Consider the following 22,126-nt stretch of genomic DNA (forward strand, 5'->3'; position numbering starts at 1 on the left):
GAATGTAAGTGAGAAGAACATTGGAATCTTGCTTGTTGATTCTAGCATTATATGTGTGAGGCTCTTCGAGACCATTTTTTTGGGCTAGTTACCTTTCCATATCACTTGTTTCACATATTAATTTTGAAAATATTAAGAAATAAACAAGAGGTCTCTTTAAATTTGTTAGAATTAATCATAGGTTGGTTTTGAGGTTGAGTTGCACATTGAACAAATCTAGGCTTCTCATAACTAGAAACATAAATAGTATTGACTTGATTAATCTCTTTGTTCTCCAAGGATTCATCTTTAGAAGGAAGAGCATCAAGGAAATTTCTAATGATTTCATCCTCTTTCTCCAAGGTATCTTTAAGGGTGAAGAACATTATAGAAGAAATATCAACATCATTCATACAAACTTCACCCTTAGAAGGGAGAGTTTTGAAAAGTGTTAATAGTCTCTTCTTGTACAAAATTGTCCTCGTGGGTAGGAAGATCCTTAGGAGAGGGATAGAGAGACATAAGAGAGGCCAAGACACTATGACATATATGAAATTTATGCATCGTGAAACTAACTAAATGAACACACAATGAAAATAATTTTCTTTTTAAATGAGAACATAGAGAAAATGCATGATAAAAGAGATAACAATATGCAATTTTTATACTTTTTTACTAATACAAGTACACAAACCATGACTAAATGCAGCTAAATCTAGTAATTATAAGAAAAAATCAGATCTGAAACTAAAAATTAGAAATATGCAAGTGTAAGAGGATTCGGGTTCACCAAAATATGAAGTATGGAAATAGGGATCCAAAAATTAAGGTATGAATTCACTTATTTCCATATTAATATTAAATGGATAGTAGAACCCAATAGATTCAACCTCAATTCTATCAATAAGAGGGTTGTATACTGATTGGATTCTATTCCATTTTGATTGAGTTGAGGATGCAATTGAACTGCTATAATTTGAAACCTATATCTAAGGTAAATGATGGGAATTTGACATAAATAACATAAACAACAAGCTTATTGAGAAAATGATGTCTCAACCTTTCATTAACATGATGTTACTATTTCTAGAAAGTTTTGTTTGAGCGTGGAATGGTGTGAAATTCTCCTCAAAGCTTTGGATTGGCTAGATAAACATGCCAAAAAAAATGCATTTTTGAAGGGTGTCATGAAAGGTTTAAATTTGATTTTGTGGAATTTAGACCCTCTGAAATGCCTTGAAAAGTTGGGAATAATTGGTATATCTAGTTATGAGGTGATAAAGCACTTTGCAATCTTTTTGACGCATCAAACAATTTGTCAATTGAACACCCGGTTCACAAGTTACGGCCTCCAAAAGTTTGGACTCCTATAATAGGAAATATTAAATTGCATCAGACACATAAATGAGCTATAAAAGGGAGGTCTTGGATCTCAAATCAACAGATTGGATAATTTCTTAGGAAATACCAACTCCTATGATCAAAACCTCCAATTGACTTGGCCAACTTATAGAGTGAACCTATTTGGTTACTAACTCCCTCACTTTAGGCTCTGCAAGACCTAGGCGAGTATACCTATTCACTAGTCATTTTTTATGACTAGTGCTTTTTATAGCAGATTGAGTATCTTGATCTAAAATTTTCCCTATCTTAGAATGGCATAGGTTCCTAGGATAGGTGGCTTTTATATGAGTTCAAGAATGTTTTTGTGAAAGCTATTTGATCTTTGTGCTTGAAATTTATATGTATACACTATTGCTAATTGATTCTATATATCCTACTCAACTATTCCTATTGCTTTAAAGTAAAGGTAATTGATATGGTAAAAAGTTTCTATTTATGAATGATCAATGCCTTTCCTCTTGTTTGGGCCACAAAGTCTATTACTTCAATAGGACTTGATATATGCTTCTATGAGACAATTTTTAAATCACCCCCCAGGTAGATCTATCAGTCACCTTTCCTCAAAAAGATCCATTTTAATAGTCTTATGCTATAATTTTTTCAAATGAATTTAACCCTTATTTTAAGAGACGATTCAAGGAAGACTTACAAGGAACATTAAAATCCACAAGTAGGCCTTTTATTCAAATTAATAGCAGCGGGAAAATAAACTTCACTAGGAAGATACAAGCAACCTTATCGTCTATGAGACAATATCATAGAACAACCGCCAATTAAAATAAACAACTCACAACACATATATAAAGGAAAAAACAACTGATTATATTGATAAGAGTTTTGAAAGTTACAAAAAATGCCAGAGTATATTATACATATATCCTTGAATATCTCCCCTTTTACAAAATACTTCTCATATATATGAGAACAAAACCTATCCCTCACAAAGAGTCATGTTTCTTCCCAATATTAACAATTTGTTTGTACATTCTTGACAAATTTAAATAAAAATAGGTTAAGCATTCCTAAATGATTTATGTAATCATATTCCCTGTAGCCTTTGGTGTCAGCATTCTGCTTCTTCAATTCTTCACCCAATGAAATATACTCAAAGATTATCTGGTTGACAGAAGGATCCAAATCTTTGTCCTGGTCCAACCCTGAGATGATTCGCTCTTTGATACCAGGCAGCTCATTCCGCCATTTCTCTAGTGATATCAACTCTCCCTCCTTGTAGTTTTTTGGCATTTGTGAGGTGCTTCCATCATCTAATGCTTGGAGGTCTTTGCTCAAGGCATCTGCATATCTGTCATGCTTCTCCAAGTATGTCATCCCTTATGCTCTCTTTTCAGACATCATGGCTTCCACATTCTTCATCACCTCCTGCAATCGTTCCTTTAGTCTTTTATGCTCCCTTGAAGCCTTGACAGTCCCAGTATATACTTTCCAATATTGATCCGCATGTATCAACATGGTTTTGAACTTGCGTTCTATGATATCATTAACCAGTTTATCTATTTTCTGTCAGATAATCTCCACTTGTTTGATTGATTTCTCACTCTTGGTCTTCCAGTAGATAGTGTCTGTTAGAGGATCCATGCCCTTCCAGTCAGTTTCAAGTGCCATGTCTAGTTCATTGAAGCTTGAAGCAGAGCTCTGCTAGAGTAGTCTCTCTTGTAGCCATTGTACTTCCTCATTGGCCTTTTCATACAATCCTTTATAAGTATTGTTCTTTGTGACTAGAAACTCAATCTGATCTTGATTGAGTTTTATGACATCCAAATTCAATTTGGCAGTGACCCTAGGATCAGTCTTCCCATCCTGCTAGATCATTAGATGCCCAAAGGCCTAATCAATGTCCACAAGAAAGGGCCTTTTTTCTTTAGGATACAGATCCAACAACATAAGATCCTTTTGATTAGGATCATATCCCGATCCCATAAAAATATTGTCCACTTCTTCGAGCACAATGTGTTGATATGGCCCCTATTCTTCAAAAAACTGTCAAATAATAAGGCAGATCTCATGTCCCATCCTGAGTATATCAGCACCCCAGCATCTTTGAGCAATTGCCTTCCTCTTTTAGGCATCATTTCCTTCATGACCTGGTCCATTTCAGCTTGGAGTATTTCAAGCATCTCTTCCTTGGTTTTCCCTTTGGTGTTGGCTCTAACCAATGCCCCTCTGTGCTGGCACAGGAATATATTAAATTCCTTGGTGTTAATAAAGTCACTGTCTAAAGTAAATTCTTTGTGCTCTAGAAACTTGACATCATTGATTTCCTGGATGTCATGTTGGTCAGTTGTCAGATTCATCCATTCATCACGTTCGTATCTAGGTGGATACTCCTCCCTCGGTGAATCAACCGAGATAGATTCGGACATAGACCGGGGAGGCATGTGTGCAAGAGGCTCTGTATCCCTGATGTTTTGTTTTCTATCCCTGAAAACATATGCAGGAACACCCTCTAAAATCTCTAGCTCATGTTCCATAAGCTTGTTGGTTCTAGCCAAGGGGTCATCCACTCCCTGCATGATCTCCTCATTTATCTTTCCTCTACCAAGCTTCCACTCATATGCTTTGGACACTCTATCATATTTCATCCTCTTCTCAATGGCTTCTTGCCTCTCTATATTCCTAATGAAGTCATCAGGCATCAATGGGACATGTTCTCCAGCCTTTAGCTTCTGATATGTTCTTGCTTCTCTTATATAACCCTCGAGGTCAAAATTTGGTCTGGGATCACCCTCTACAATCTTATAATAACCTAATTTATTCCGCAACAAGCCATAGCTCTTTGAACTCTTAACTATGAAGTCTGATAAAACCAATAACCTAGGCACTATGGACTGCTTTCCATGGTCCGTTAAGTGTTTGGTACTAGCTATTAATAATTGTCTGATAATCTCTAGGTAAGCTACTCTATCAGGCACTATGATAGGCAGAAAATAAGGCTTTCCCTCAAACCCATACACCCTTATCTGAGTGTAATCCAAAAAATAGTACCAATCCCCCCAATTGTGTGTAATCAAAGTGTCATCACAAAACTCCTTGGGTTTGAGGAATCTTTGAAATTTTGGAGATATGGAGTGATTGCATGGATACCCTAGTAGTTTGTATAGTGTCTTAACAAAGAATTCTACAAAATGCCAATATTGACTACTGTTGTATCTCTAATCCCACAAAGACAACCATAATTGTACAGGCTTCCTCACTCTGGCTTTATCATAGGCTTTGACACACCACCCGTCCAACCACAACCTGTTATCTTGTCCAATACCTAGCAATATATGTGTGAGAAGAGAGTAATATTTGAAGTGGACATTGATCATATCTCCCTTCAAGTTTTCTAAACCATAATTCACGGCCTCACATAGATAAGCAACAAAATCAAACGTCCTAAGATCCTTTGACTATAAATCTGCATAGATTATCATAGCCATTATGTCCATCAAAGGGGGAGCTTCAATTCCTAAGACCTGGGCCACATAGTAATATGTATACTTCACATAGGGGAAGGAAAGGTTGACATGAAAAGGAGCTTTATCCCCTTCACCGAATGGCACTATTGATCCTGAAACTTTCGGTCTATGGATAGGGAGTCTCCACCTTTTATAGATATCTTCCATATTGAAATACTCCTGGGTAAGCTTGCCAATGTCTGTTTTCTCTTCAAACCCCTAGCCCAAATCAAATACACTCTCTATAACCTCATTGGTGATGGACACTATTGGCTTCCCCATATAATCATATATGGTTTTTGTCCTAGGGTTATAATTGTTGGCCAGAGATTTCATAAGTTCGACATTCATGAAGACATTTGGTCCTGCCAACTTCCCAAGATTCAATCTCCACAAGTTATTTATAGGTTCTGGAGTGTTCCTTCGTACATATCCAAAGATGAACAACTCATGCCCTCTAGTCTTTGTTCAGATGTCTCCTAAATTATCAAATTTTTCCTCTAAGCCTTCATCCTCTAACAATCTTTTTTGATCGATGGCTTGAGGTGGGGAATTGATCTAACAGATCCTGGTCTAATGGGCAACCCTCCTTTTTTTGCCTCTTTGGTTTTTCTTTTGTAGACTAGGTTTCCTTAGGCTTCCTAGCCCTAGTTTTCTTAGATGAAGTAGCTTCCATTATAATTTCAGAGCTTGGGACTGAGGAATTTACTTGGAGCTCTGGGCCTTCTACTTTTTCCTTGAAAAACTCTCTGTGAATTCCTTAGCCAACATTGCTCGAATTGCCCTCTATCATGTTGTTTTATTATGATTTTGCAGTAGTTTCATCGGTTACATCTATCTGTTATGCAGTGGTCATTGGCTTACTCATTTTGAATTTATGACGACAAGACTTCATTTATTTCTGGAATGATTTCATGGCAAGGAGTAATTGCATCTTCTAATGGTTCCTTTTCCCTTTCTTTGATGTTTAGTAGCAGGCAAAATGCTATCGTTTACTTCGATGAAACCTTGTTCTTTGACATCATCCATTTCTTTCTCATCGTAAGGTCCTTTTTCATCGAAATCACTTTTGTTTCGATGAGAACATTGTCTTCTCTAGTATGCTTTAGGATTTGGTTGAAACATTATCTTTCATCGAAATGGGTCCCACTCCTCCTTATCCCAAGTGGTTAACTCTAACAAAAGCTTTTGCCGTTTTACTTTTCGGTGAAACCTAGCCTATCATTACACCCTGAAATAGTTTGTTCGATGTCCGAGTCTCATCGATGAGTGATCTCCTCATCTCACTTGATACCACCGTGTCGATAAAACTTTTCATTTTGCCAAGAGAAAAAAACCCTTCCATCGATGATCAATCCTTCCTCAATGACTTTTACTTTGTCGGGAAGACTTAAAACATTGGCCTATTACTTTATCGGTTATTCGAAGCCCACATCTCTTCAAAATAGTATTGTTGTTGGCCCTTTAATGTATTTTTTTATAGAAGCAATGACTTTGGCGAATCCCTTTCGATTCTACTTGCGGCCATAGTCCTTTCGATGGTTTATTTTATTAAGGAAGCATTTAACCATTTCTTCGACACAATGGACACATCTTTTTTGGTGAAACTGAGCCTTTTGATGGTTTATTTTGTTCATCCGATGGACTAAAAAGCTAAGGGTCTAATCAGATTATGCTTGCTAGACTCTATTCTGATCAATATCCACAAAGAGAAGTCTGCACAGAAGCTATGGACTAAGCTTGGTGAAATGTTGTAGCATCGTAAATTGTACACCCTTAATTGGGTGGTACAATTTCATGCTTAGGTTAGCACCCACCTTAGTGAGTTGCATTCTTCATTTTAAATTACCTTTAAGCATTTAATTAATAAATTTAATTAAATTTAAAGTCCTCTTTTATCACTCCACACATCATAAAATTGGGCCCTTAACCCTAAGTGTGCCCCTTTTTATTTTATCCTTTTAATTTATTTATTTATTAAAGCCCTAATTAGGTCCTATTTCAACCTTCAAGGCCTAATTTCGCATATCTAAACATCTTGAAATGTCGCATCGACTTGGGGATCACCTTATAATCATGATATCTTGCATCCCTAAAAATTTTGAAAAAAATTGTTTGGACTAATGTGATTCACATCGGTCCTAACATTTTCTCCTCAAATTTTGAGATCTTGTTTTGGTGGTATTATAATGTTTAAATCTAACTTCATGTGAAATTATATCAGTTCAAGGTTGGCCTAAAGGTGATTTCAATTATGAAATCCCTATATAAGGCATTCTTTATAACTCATTTTCATCTAATTCAATCTAAGCAATTCTAAGACTCTAAGAAATTGATCTCTCCAAGCAACCAAGCATTCTTGAATCCGTGAAGTATTATCAAGCATTTCTAGAGATCTTCGAGGCTGCATTTCCTTCATTCGACCATTGTGGAGTAAATTTACATATCCACATGCAAGCATGTGTGTGTGATTAGGGCTTTGCCATTTCATACAACATATGCAATTACATTCAAGAAGCAAAGCATCATTATTAGTCATTGCAGATCTAAGGTATATCCTTCCATCATTTTATTTCAGTATTTGCAATATTTCATTCAAGGTTGATTCCAAACTAGGGTTTGACTTAGGCAAACCCCTATTCCCATCCTATTTCCCTTTTTTTATGTGTGTAGGAAACAAGTATAGAGCTACGATCTTCCTTTACAGTGACGAATCAATCCCCCTTCGGTGTACAAAAACTTCATAGGACCTTGTGACGGGAACCACGGTCTCAACATTTTAGGATCTTTTTGGGGAGTAGATCTAAATACTTTTACAATTCTCAAATCCAAGTGCGTGGTTCAATCCAACAACTGTAGCTCATTGTTTCCATGTTCATACCTTCATTTTCAGCACTTTACCCTAATTTCAGCAATTCAATTCACAAAAGAGGGTAAAAAAACTCACCCCTTGAATCCAATCAATATTTCTAGTCCTTATCTTTGCTGGTTTGTGACTAAATCTGTTGGATCTCACCCCTCTTTTGAATGTAATGGTAAATTACTAGTTTTAATACATCTAATGGTAGAAACCCTAATTTTCACCATTACATTTTGGTGAACCCGACTCTTTACACCCTTATTTCTACTTTATATTCTCATATTTGAGTGTTTATGCAATTTCAAATTTAAATCTACATTTACAAGTTTAATTTTCAATTGAATTTCAAAAATTTAGAGGTTAAATTCAAAAAAACCCTAATTTTTAATTCTAAAATTGAGCTTGTGAGTTGTCTATATTGAATTAATTGTTTTAGATCTCATTTGTGAACATTCTAAATTTCAATCTTGAACTCATAGAGCTTATTTTACTCAAATTACATAACTTTAGAGGTTTAAATCACAAAACCCCTAATTTATTTTGGTTAATTTTTTGTGGGTTGTATAATTTTTTCAATTATGATTGTTATGACATGTTATGTTCAGATTTAGATGCATCCAATCATTATTTATGTACTTACATTAGTGAAAACGTCATAAAAATTGCACATTTTGCATATGTTACCATTTGAAAAAAGAAAATTGTTATCATAATAAATTTATTTCATACATGTGATAATGGGCTAGCCTCCCTTGTTTCAATTTATCCCTCTCTTAAAGATATTCCTATCCATGAGGACATTTTAGTGCAAGAAAGAACCATTAACACTACTTTCAAAACTCTCCCTTCCAAGGATGAAGAATTGAAGAATGATGTTGATATTTCTCCTAAAATGTGCCTCTCCCATGAGAGTATCTTAGAGGAAGAGGATGAAATCATAAACACCTTCCTTAATGTTACCTTACCTTCATTACATGGTACCTCTCCTAAAGATAATATATTGATTGACATTGATTTATCCTCCCCCAAATTGGGTCTTAACAATGAAGGCACATTGGTGAAAAAGGAGGTTGTGAACACTTCTTTCAAAATCTCCTTCCTAAGCATGAATCTTTGAAGAATGATGTTCATCTTCCTCATAAAATGTCCCTCCCCTATGAAGACCATTTGGTGCAAGTGGATACCATAACCTCTTCTTATTCCAATTAATTTATCACTAGAGGAAGCATTAATGAGTTATGTGTGTCCTCCTAAATCTTGTCTTACCCATAAAGATACCTTGGAGAAAGAAGATTAAATTATTAGCCATTTCCTTGATTCTCTCCCTTCTCAAGATGTATCCTCGGAGAGAAAATAACCTTATCAATTCAATACCATTAATGCTTCTATTTATTAGAAGCCTAGACCAAAAAGACCTCTGACTATCCTACAAGGTGCAAAATACATATGTGAAAGAAGTAATATGGAAAGGCAACTAGAACAAAAATATGGTTATGAAATACATCACTCATTTAATAATTGTGCTAAAAAAAAGATCCCAATATTATTTTCACCTCCCTTCCTCCCCCCCTCATCCTAAGAAACATGTTGATAGGGAACCTAATCTTTTTGAAAAGCTTCCCGATATCTTAGCTATGATTTCCCTTTGAGACTTGATTGAAAATTCACCTTCATATCATAAGTTGATCCAAGAAGCCTTACAAAGGGTGATTACTCATCCTTCTTGTAAACCAAATGATATTACATTCTCACAATATGAATCTCCTTATATAGAGGTTAAAAATAGAGATAATTCCCTTATGATTACTCCCTGCATTTATGAGCAAAAGATAAGAGGTGCTTTAATTGATAATGGGTCAGCTCTTAAAATGTGTTGTATTGATGTATTAGATAAGATAAATTAGCATTATTATTATATTCAACCTGATCCTCTTTATGTGCATGTCTTTGACAATGTTCATAGAGAGTCGCTTGGTATAGTCATATTACCTATTAAAGTAGGACCTGTGACTTTGCCTACTCCTATTCATGTCATGCCCAACCATCTTAATTATAACCTTCTTCTAGGTAGACCGTGGATTCATGCAATGAAATCAGTCCCTTCATCAAACAATAAAATTGATATATAACAATGAACTTTACACAATAAAGGCTAATTCTAATCCTTATAATTTCAATCATGGTGAAGTGGGATATATTTACCCCTTTAGTACAATGATTCTATCAACAACACCATCTCCTATCAATGATGCTTCTCTAGCAAGGAATTGGGGCACAAGAGACTTTACACCCTCCTCCAATTGGTATTACATCCCTCAATTTAAGAATGAAGCCTTCACGAAGCCTTTTGTGTCTTTTATTTAAGCTTCTTCTAAACTAATTCCCACCTCTCCTTCCAACACATGTCTTTATAATAATAGGGGTTCTTTTGATTTTGGTACTAAGAATGAACCCTCTCCTCTAGATATTTCAACATCTACACATGGATACAATGGACATGGTTTAGGATGTGTGCAACAAAGTCTTGAAAGTCATGAGAAATTAGACTTTTCTAATGAAAAGATAGGTTTCCAACCTCTTCCTTTGTCAACATCCCCTCCTCCATTGTCTAGTGAATTTACATCTCCTCATTCCCATATGGCATTCCAACAAGATAATTTCTTCTCTAAACCTCTTTATGAAAACTTGAACCCTCTTCTCTACTTTAAATTTCAGCCTACTACCTAGGGATCGGGGTGCCTAGCACCCCAGTCCCAAGACCATGGCACCCAACACCCTGGTCCTCCTCGAGACTGGCACCTAGCACTCTAGTTCTTAGGACCAAGGTGCCCAGCACCCTGGTCCTCATTAGGACTATGGTACCCAACACCCTGCTCCTCATCGGGACTATGGTGCCCAGTGCCCTGATCCTCCTCAAGACCATGGTACCCATCACCCTGGTCATCCTAGTTCAGGTCCAAAATTTTGGGTTCCCTTATAGACTATTTCAAAATATGCATTTCCAATTTGAAGCTCCGAAGACCATAAAAATAACATAAAAGTAACATGTGATTATGAATGGTATATTTTTCATGATCATTTTAAATAATATTCAAGTTCCTATTATGTTGCTCCTCACTATGTGACATTGTTAGCTTACATATTGGGGGCTCATTGTCATTCATGGTGGTACAATTTAAAGTGCAACCATACTTAGTGAGCAACATAGTAGTTTATTTATTCTTGTCTCTATTCTTGGTGGAATTAATTCGTCCTATCTTCTTTCGTGGTTTCACTATTTCCTTTAGGGGTTGCATTTTTCATACTTTGATGTCCTTTCTTGCATGGAATTATATATCTCTTATGATTAATCTCTCCTTAAGGGATGTTTTGATCTTTCTAATTCTCTCTTTCTCTTTCTCTTTCCCTTTGAAGATTACCTCTTCTTTAGAGTTGCAATCAATGTATATTAATGCGTTTTCTTGCATTAAATATTCCTTCATATGAGTATATTGTGTGTTTACTTTTGTCTAATCTCTCCTTAGAGGAGTTTGTGATTCTTCTTCTCATTCTTTCTCCTTGAATATTACCTCTTATTTTTTGTTGCATTGTTCATAGCTTGATGTCCTTTCTTGCATAATAAATTTCCTTCATGAGAGTACATGTGTGTCCCTTATGAGGACCTATTCTTTATTTGAAATGGTACATCTTTTATGAATAATCTCCCTCTAGAAATTTGTAATTCTCCTCATTGTCCTTACACTTGGGGGGCAATGATTTATTTCTCTATCTCCTTTCTAAGGATCTAATTTTCCTTTATTGAGTGGTTTATGTTCATGATTTGATGTCATTCCTTTTGTAAAGTTGTTGTTTGCTCAAGGATTCTCTCTTATGTAAGAGGTGTAAGTCTTTTGCTACAACCTCGTCTTCACTTTAAAATGTATATCTATTATATACCTACCCCTCACATTGGGTCAAAAGTGTTTCATCCTTCATCATGAATCTCTTTCACCTAGAAATAGGAGGATGGTATGCATTATTGTTCTCCTTCCCTTCTTTTGGTAGAAGATGTTATGTTTGTTCAAGAAACTCCTCTTGCAGGTAGATGTCTTTTTACCAAACATCTCTTCTCCTCCAAGGATCTCCTTCACACTTGTTGCAAGATATATATTTTTCAATTATCTTATCCTTGCTTATAATAGTATTCCCTCTTTAGCTTATATTTATGAACATTGTTTCCTAAAGGATATCCTCTCAGTGTTGAAGGCGGGTATCCTTGTTTCTAGCTTCCTTAAGACATCAACATAGGACTATGTTGACATCTTTAGGGGGGGCACCCATATTTCTATCTTTGTACCATATTGTACCATACTTTTTCATGTATTATATGGGGTGTTCATTCTCAAAACCATATAAAACAAACCCTTATACGAGATCCTTCATGCCAAAAACTAGACACAACATTGATATATGTATCAAATGGGGGTATACATTCCTGAAACCAGAGAAAACAAACTCTTATATGGGATTTCCTCGAAACCAGACATGCATTTATTATTCATCCCTTTGAATTTACATATTTGCCTCTTGGAATTTGCATTTACATTACATTTCTTAAACAATTTGATGCATGCTTGAAACTAGAGGGAAAAAACTCTTATACGGGTTTCTATATAATTGAAACCAAACATCACTTGCACACATGCACGAGGACAAGTGGAACTATCGGAATAGGGATAGACTATTCCTACTCTCCTCCCCAACATGGATCACCTCAAAAAACACATCTAGGGGCAATTTATCTATGTCCTCTCTCATGATTCTTCTCATGGATCATCTAGAAAAATATATCTAGTGTGTATCCATGCTCTCTCTTTCCTTCTTCTCATGAACTCATAGCTTTGCTATTGATAGTTCATGGATGATGCATTCTTTTCTCTTTTATGTGATCAATTGTGCTCTTAAGATGGTATTTTTCAAGAATGATAGTAGTGTTGAGACATTTTGATTATCGAGGTCTCTTTGGCTAGTTGACTTGAGGTCTTGTTTTTAGTACTAACCCCTTGTGTTATGTGTCCTTGCATATGATTGTGTGAGTTAAGATCCTAAGATTGGGGGCTTGGTTCCTCAAATTAGTGAGGTATTATCTCCTTGTGATTGCACTCCTATTTTCTCCTCTCTCTCATCTCATTTTTATACTTTATCAAGAGTATGATTGTAAACTCATACTCCACTAAAGTGGGGGCTAAATGTAGCATTGTAAATTGTACACCCTTAATTTCATGCTTAGGTTAGCACTCTCCTTAGTGAGTTGCATTCTTCAATTTAAATTCCCTTTAAGAATTTAATTAATCAATTTAATTAAATCTAAATTCCTCTTTTATCACTCCACACATCATAAAATTGGACCCTTAACCCTAAGTGTGCCCCTTTTTATTTTATCCTTTTAATTAATTAATTTATTAAAGTCCTAATTAGGTCCCATTTCAACCTTCAAGGCCCGATTTTGCATATCTAAACACCTTGAATTATTGCATCAAGCTAGGGATCACCTTATAATCATGATATCTTGCATCCCTAAAAATTTAGAAAAAATTTGGTCGGATCGATGTGATTCACATCGGTCCCAACTTTTTCTCCCCAAATTTTAGGATCTTATTTTTTTGGTATTATAGTGTTTAAATCCATCTTCGTGCAAAATTATATCAATTCTAGGTCATCCTAAAGGTGATTTCAATTATGAAATCCCTATATAAGGCATTCTTCTTAACTCATTTTCATCTTATTAAATCTAGGCAATCAATCTCTCCAAGAAATCAAGCATTCTTAAATTTGTGAAGTATTATCAAGCATTTCTAGAGATCTTCAAGGTTACATTTCCTTCATTCAACCATTGTGGAGAAAATTACAACATTCATATGCAAGCATGTGTGTGTGATTAGCATTTTTCCATTTCATACAACATGTGATTACATTCAAGAAGCAAAGCATCATTATCAGTCATTGCAGATCTGAAGTATATCCTTCCATCATTTTATTTTAGTATTTACAATATTTCATTCAAGGTTGATTCCAAATTGAGGTTTTATTTAGGCAAACTCCTATTCCCAACCTATTTCCCTTTTTTTCTATGTGCAGGAAACAAGTACGGAGCTATGATCTTCAGGATACGCATTATTTACAGTGACAAATCAATCCCCATTTGGTGTGTGAAAATTTCATAGGACCATGGTGACGGGTGCCACATGCAGTCCTAACATTTTAGGAGATTTTTTGAGAAGCAGGTGTGAATCCTCTTATAATTCTCTGATCTAGATGTGTGGCTCAATCCTATGACTGTAGCTCACTATTTTCATGTTCTCACCTTCATTTTCAGCACTTTACCCTAATTTCAGCAATTCAATTCACAAAAGAGGCCAAACAAATTCACCCCTTGAATCCAATCAGTATTTTCTATCTTTATCTTTATTGGTTTGTGACTAAATCTTTTGGATCTCACCCCTCTTTTGAATGTAATGGTAAATTAGTGGTTTTCATACATCTAATGATAGAAACCCTATTTTTTCACCATTATAAATGTATCAAATGAAATAGTTATTGAATCGGATTTTCTTGAGGAAGAAATTGTATTCCTTGAGAATGGAAGAGGGTGGACAAGTTATAGACCCCCTAGAAGCATTTAATATGTTGGTGGCTCAATTGGCATATGCTAGTGTTAATATGGATGTGGAGGAGAAATGTCAGATCTTACTTAGTTCTTTGCCTGATTTATGGGATTCTCTTGTTATGGATATAGGTGGTAATTTTGTTGTTTTGAAGTCTAAAGATGTAGTGGGTGACTTGCTTGGTGAAGAGATGTGGAGGAAGGTATCCATCAGTTTGAAGGAAGCCTTAACTATTTGTGGAAGAACTAAGGAAAAAGATAAGACGAATGAGAACCATAATAAATCCAAGTCCAAAGGGAGATCCAAATCTCTTGGAAACTCCAAAGTCATATTCTAGAATTGCGGCAAACCAAGACACATCTGTAAGGACTGTAAAGAAGAAAAAAGTAAAAAAAAAAGAAGTACGATTCCAATTTTTAGTCCCGAGAAGAAAGATGGTGATGCATTCATTTAGAGACTCATGCAGGTAATGATGCATGGTTAATTGACTCGTGTGCATATTTTCATATGACTTCCAATAAAGATTGGTTTTCTGATTATGAGGAATTTAATGGAGGTAGGTTTACTTGGGTGATGATTCACATTTAGATATTGTTGGTCATGGTAAAGTTAGGATCAGGTTTCTTGAAGGTGGAATAAAAAGGATTGGTGGTTTTTTGCATATCCCTGGATTAAAACAAAATTTATTATCTGTGAGAAAAATGATAGATGTGGGTGTGCAGGTAGTCTTTTTTGAATTGGGATCTAAATGATTAAGGGTGTTATGGTAGTTTCTAGAGGTGTCAAATTCGGCACTTGTATAAGATAGAGGCATACACCATTGAGTGTAATAGCACTTCTGTAAAAAGTAAATTTGTGGATACTTTGTCAAAAGATTTGAGTGTTTCACCTTCAATGGATGTACATGGCTTTTGGGTACCTAAGGGTGCTCTTTATTCAAAGCAAAGTTACTTGCAAAGAAGATTATGTTATGGCACCAAAGACTTGGCCACATTCGAGAAAAGGGTCTAAGGACTTTGAAAAATAAAACCTTATTGAAGGTTTGAATGATTGCAATCTTGACTTTGATTTCTGTGAGCATTGCATTTATGGAAAACAAAACCGTGTTCAGTTTTACTCGAGTTATCATAAATCTTGTGGTGTTTTGGATCTTATTCAGTCTGATGTGTTTGGTCTTGTAGATGTTCCTTCCACTGGAAAATACACATATTATGTTTCATTTATTGATCTTTTTAATAGAAGGACATGGGTATACTTTCTAAAGAGTAAATCTAAAGTTTTCGGTCATTTTAAATAATTTAAAGCAATGATTGAATTGCATATTGGGGAGAAATTAAATGTTTGAGGACTAATAATGTCGGTGAATTTTTGTCTAATGATTTTGATATATTAAATATTGGCATTAATAGACATAATACAACTCTGTATTGTCCACAACAGAATGGAGTTGTCGAAATAATTAACATGACACTAATGGAGAAGGCAAGGAGTACACTGAGTGGTGCTGGTGTAGAATAATTTTTTTGGTTGAAGTTGTTGCAGTTACTTGCTACCTGATTAATAGGTCTCCTACATTAGCTCTTGTTGATAATTTAGAGGTTGAGAAAATCAATGTGAAAATTGCTTTCCTTCATATTGATTTGGAGGAGGATATTATATGACACATCCAGAGCACTATGTGGTGAAAGGTAAAAGTAATTTGGTCTGTAAATTGAAGAAATCTTTGTATGGCCTCAAACAGAGTCCTGGGATGTGGTACCAAAAAATTGATACATATGTGTTGATTTTGGGATTTGAGCATTCTAAATTAAATCACTATGTTTATTATAAATCTTATGGTGACCATTTCTTGTACATTGCATTATATATTGATGATATATTATTCATTAGTAAAGGGAAAGGTATGATTTCAGAGCTAAAGTCTCAGCTTGCTGCTAAATTTGAAATGAAAATTCTTGGTGTAGTGAAACACATTCTTGGGATGGAAATTAAAAGATATAGAGTAAACAAAAATCTATAGCTAGGCCATAGTAAGCATGTGAATTCATTTTTATGGAGGTTCAACATGCAATATTGTAGACCATTGTGTGTTCCTTTTACAGTTGGAATGAAACTATCTATTTCAGATTGTCCTACATCTCCATCAGAGATGAAAGACATGAGCAAAGTGTTTTACCATAGTGCAATTGTAAGTTTGATGTATGTTGTGGTCTTTACTAGACCAAACACAACCCAAGAGATGGGAGTTCTTTCCAGATATGTGCCTAATTCTAGTAGAGTTCATTGGGATGCAATCAAAAGAGTCTTCAAATATTTGAAGGGTACCTCAGAGTATTCTTTGTATTATCATGGTAATTTGGTTGGATACATGATTTCCCTTTATATTCATGGTTATGTGGATTCAGACTGGGTAGGTGATATTGATAGAAGAAGATCCACCAATGCTTATGCATTTACTTTATTTGGTGGTGCAATAAGTTGCATGAGTAAGCAACAGGGTGTGGTTGCTTTGTCCACTACAAAAGAAAAGTATATGGCAGCTATTCATGTTTCTAAAGAATCCATTTTTCTTAAGAGACTGTGTTCAAATATTGGAATAAAACAAGGTGCAATGATAGTTTATTGTGACAGTCAGAGTGCGATCTTCCTAGCTAAGAACCTGACATTTCATCCCCCAACTAAACACATTGATGTTAAGTATCATTTTGTCAGAGATATGATCAAAGATGGCAGGGTGAGGTTGGTTAAGGTGGAGACTTTGATGAATGTCTCATATTCCTTAACTAAGGCTATGAGTACATAGAAGTTTAGATGGTGTTCAGATTCTATTGGCCTCATGGCCCCTAACAATTAATTTATTGTGTTGATACTCCCTTTGCTCTTGCAAGGTGTTTGACAAGTGGGAGAATGTTGAGAAAATGGTGTCTCAACCTTGCATTTACATGAGGTTACTATGTATACTAAGTTTTTGCTTAAGCACGAAATGGTGCGAAATTCTCCCCAAAGCTTCGGATTGGCTAGATAAGCATGCTGGTAAATTCTACGTTGCAAGATCACTAGTTTTGAGGATATTAAATTTTTCATTTTTGAAGGGTGTGATGAAAGGTTTAAATTTAATTTTGAGGACTTTAGACCCTCTAAAATTCCCTAAAAAGTGGGCGTAACTTGTATAGCCAGTTACAAGGTGATAGAGCACTTTGCGAGCTTTCTAGTTCATCAAATGGTTTGTCAATCAGACACTTGGTTCACAAGTTATGGCCTCCAAAAGTTTGGACTCCTCTAATAAAAAATAAAAAAAATTGCATTAGACACATAAATGAATTGTAAAAGGGAAGAGCATATGGTGATGTGTGTTTTGACACAACATAGGGCATCTAGAATGGAGATAAGGTCAACTCTACTTTATTGGATGGTTTTAGCCCATGGTTTTGCAATATTCTTTGGTAATTTCTTGTATTGTATCTCCTATATATGAGGTTCATGAGATAGAGTTTGTGTGTAAGAGTCTTATGGCTATTGAGTTACCTCTGAGTCTTTGATTAGTGGTACTCCTATAAAGAGCTTTATCTGCAAGTATATTGTAATCTGTTATTGATTATTGAATAATATATTCAGCTACTTTTGGAGTGTGGGGTTTTTCTCCCGAAAGGGTTTTCCCCATGTAAATCACTATGTTGCTATATATAGGTATGCATGATATTATGTTTATTTCTGTTAAGTTTTTGTAACTATTGTAATGATCTACAAATGTTTTACCTTACCCTCCTCTCAAGGTTAGTGTAGGAAGTTGTTCCACTACTTAACTTCCTTACAAATGTACAGACAAAGTATGTAGACACAAACCTAAATATGAGTAGAAGAAACAAAGCAACACCTATGACAAAAAAAATTTGAAAGTACAAATTTAGGAGGCTTTGGGTGACCTACTCCTCTATTGGTGGACAGGTTTTTCTACCTAACTCTATATTCTAATGCCTAAAAATGTAACATATGTCCCAAAATTGAGATAGGTATTAGGTCCTTCTATACCCACTCTCTACTTCTTTTACAAGGTGTAGCTACCTTCTAATGATCAACAAGGAATTTTAAAATTATTAATTCTTTTGACCCAAAAGCAAATAAGGCAGATCTTTTAACTACAAATATTTTAAAAGGGAGATAAAGATAATAAAGATAAGACAGAGAATACAAATATCCTCTTTTTTATATGAAAAATTATTTAACATATCATTACATTACTATATCATTTGTTCAAAGCCAAGTTTTCTATAGTAATATACACAACTTCATCATTAAGTCTTTTAATAGATACAAAGAAGAGTAACCCAAGAAGCAATGTATCCAACATACGAAGAATAAATATCCATTAATCATAGTGCAAAGTCTTTGATTCACAAAATTACATCAAGATTGGAGTTGTGCATCAAGTAATTTGTTTTTCTTCTTCTTCCGCTAGCACCAAGGTCACCCTCATATACTTGGTGAAGCTCCTTTTGCATTTAGATTCTAGATTTGTTAACCAAAAAAGGATATATTCTTATGAGTCTTATGTGAATTTCATGTCAGGTTGGACTACTAGAGCAATACCATCTACTAATAGCACCATTCTTGAATTTTGTTTCTGCGACAGAAGATACTCTACCAAAGTGAATTGCTTCAAGATGGGTTTCTTGTTGCAATAATCTCTTCTTGTAGGGATTATTATTTTCTTCTCATCTTTCCTCTTCCCTTAAAGTATCAACTGCCCTTTTGTATTCCAAAAAAAATTGTTCACTCCTTCCAAGCTAACATGCTCAATCTAGAAATGATGTCACTTTGCTCACTTTATGGCCAATTTAAATTGGTTTGAATCAGAAGGAAATAGTCTTCATGGGGTGACACAATTTTGATTCAAAGTAGGAGAATAATCCATACTGAAAAACTAGGCTAAAATGGGAATACAGGGACTGGCAATTCTTTATCTTCTCCAAGTGGTTACTGGTACATTACCCTGGCCAACTTGGCAATAAATAATGAATCTAGAAATATTATTGTTTCTTTTTATGAATTGGGTTTAAAACTCATTTAATGTTGTCTTGTGGGAAGCAATATCATCTATAATAAAAATAGCACCACCACCTTTGCATGCCTTTCTCTATCTAATTCATCATAAATGAGCTATGTTTTCTAGATTTTCTTAAAGATTATTCCTTGGAATGTGTGATTCTTTAGAAATTAATGAGGTTAATAATCTTAAGGAGTATGAAGCATGTTAGGAAAGAGTTTGAAAATCACCCAACATGCCAACTTCAAGCGTTGACTAGTACACTTAGCTCCCGATAGTGTGTGATCTCTGGAGAGTAGTTGAGTTATCGACGAACTTAGGAACTTGATAACCAAGTGTGAAGGAGTGTCAATGTTTCATAATTGTTCGATCGAACGTTCATAGACTTAATTGATAATGTGGCTTTTACGAAATAAAAGGAAGTCAAGCAATTAGTGCTTAAGTAAACTTTAGTATTGTGAAGATTAGGTTGAACAATTTAGGAAAAGACTGACTTTGAGTGTATATTTAAGGATGAGACCACTCAAAGGGGTAAAATTAGCACTTCAAAGGAATGAACAAAAAATTATGGTAACATCCTCTAGCTATCATATGCAGACAAACAAGAAACTTTTAAAATTAAAAATGTTTCTTAGATTTTGTTCTCAAAAGCTTGTCAAAAATTAGTAGGACTATGTGGCTCTGGGTGCCTTGGTCCTTTGAATTTTGCTCCTACAAAAGCTAGATTTGATCATACTTGAAAAATCTATTGGAATATTCATCCATGGCTCTTGAATCTGTCGATTGCACATAAAAATAAGGGAAACAATGTTTTTGATAGGGGTTTGCAAACTCACAGTTTAAAATTAACCCTTGAATTGAATTGAAATTGGAAATGGAAATACTAAAGTAAATGCTAAATGATATACCTTAGATTTATTGCAATTGATAATGGATGATGATGCAATTCTCTTTGAATGTAATCACAAGCGTTGATGCAATAACATGACATGGACATGAATGACCTAATCAAACACACATACTTGCATGAAGATTGATGTAGATTTGTTGCTCCATAATGTTGAAATGTTCAAAGAATATGGTGGGATGAAATGTTGCATTGAATGCTGAAGGTGCTTGATGTGGATGAATGAATAATGGGTGTAGATGAAGTCATAAAAATTAATCAAAAGGATGCTCTTATATAGGGTTCGAAAGGTGATTTACCAATTAGGCTAACCTCCAATGATCAAATTGAGACACCAAGAACCAAAATCTTTGAGGGGAAGTGCACCAACATGTTTAGACTAGGTCCTATTTAAGGTGTACTTGGATGCCCTAGGCACTTCGATCTTGGACTAGGAAATCTTGAGCACCATGGTCTACCAAAAACAAGGAAAACAAGTGGGAAAGTAGAGTGCATAGTCTAAGGCACAGGTTTAGTTCCCTGTGCAGAAAGATGACATAAGGTTTAAGGTAAAAAGGCTGAAAATGGACCTGGGGGAGAGCTAAGATGGGACACGCTAAAGTAGGGGTACAAAAGGTGGTGTGAATTGTGTAGGGTTATAATTTGTGATGTTAAAATTGGAAAACATATATTGTCAGACATCCGATTGACATTGATGACAACACATATAACATATTGTCAATAGAACCATCTCCCTCATGGAATACCTCACGTTCGTATTAATCTCTTTAATCTCCCTAATGAAATATTTGGGATTTGCCTCTTCCCTATCACCCATTGCCTTTTTTATTTTCCCTTTTCATGTATCTATGTTCACTATCTCTCATCAATCCATAGGTTGGTATAAAGGTGGCTCTAATACCATTGACAGATACAAGCTTGTATTTCTCAATGGAACAATAGACGCACAATGATATTTTTAGAGAATAAATTGAATATTTGGTTTATTAAATTTAACATCAATGTTTTTACATTTACAATAAATATATCTATAGGAAATACTTTGCGCAAAAATATTTGACTCAATAGATAAACTAAAAATATTCATTAAAAGTGACTACAAATAATGCTTATTTGAGATTTTATTCATTGACAAATTATATTACATACTCCAAGAGCCACAAACTACACACATGAACTGAAACAAAAACTTCACACTCATCTAATATTTGAAACCTTCTCTTACATGATACTAATTTTGGGGATATTATTGGACATTGGTTGATGTGTTGTCATTGATGTCAACATATTCTACTATGTATTCCAGTGTTGCAGTTTGGTTGAATGAGTTGGTTTAGCTTGTGTGTTGTAGATGAGTTGATGCGGATTAAAGGGTTTCTGGTATGTTGTTATTAGATGGTTCATTATCATTTGTAGAGGTCCTCATATTGATGTGATCATATTATGAGATCCAGTATTGAGGATGTTATTCAGTTGTTCATATTTTTTGATATTCTAGTTTATGCTCCATACTGCTCCAAAACTATAATATCTTTAGTTGCAGATGTGTTGGATGTATTGTGGATGTTGATGTGTGTCCTTAGTTTGAGTGGTTCATGATTTGGAAATCTACAAGCGAATATTTCAAGTTGATAGTTTGTTATGTTGGTGTTCTTAAGCTCCGGTAAAGAGATTATGATGATTCTAGTGATCTGAGTTATTGTAGTTGTTTTTGTGCAATTCATGTTGCTTGTGAATATCTCTAGATCATGTTCTATGTGTATTGGTGATCTGCATTGATTATTGTACATGTTATTGAATATTTTCTTTGTTCGGTGATGTTCTTCGTGT

The sequence above is a fragment of the Cryptomeria japonica genome, chromosome 11 (genome assembly GCF_030272615.1).
Source record: "Cryptomeria japonica chromosome 11, Sugi_1.0, whole genome shotgun sequence".
NCBI lineage: Eukaryota > Viridiplantae > Streptophyta > Pinopsida > Cupressales > Cupressaceae > Cryptomeria > Cryptomeria japonica.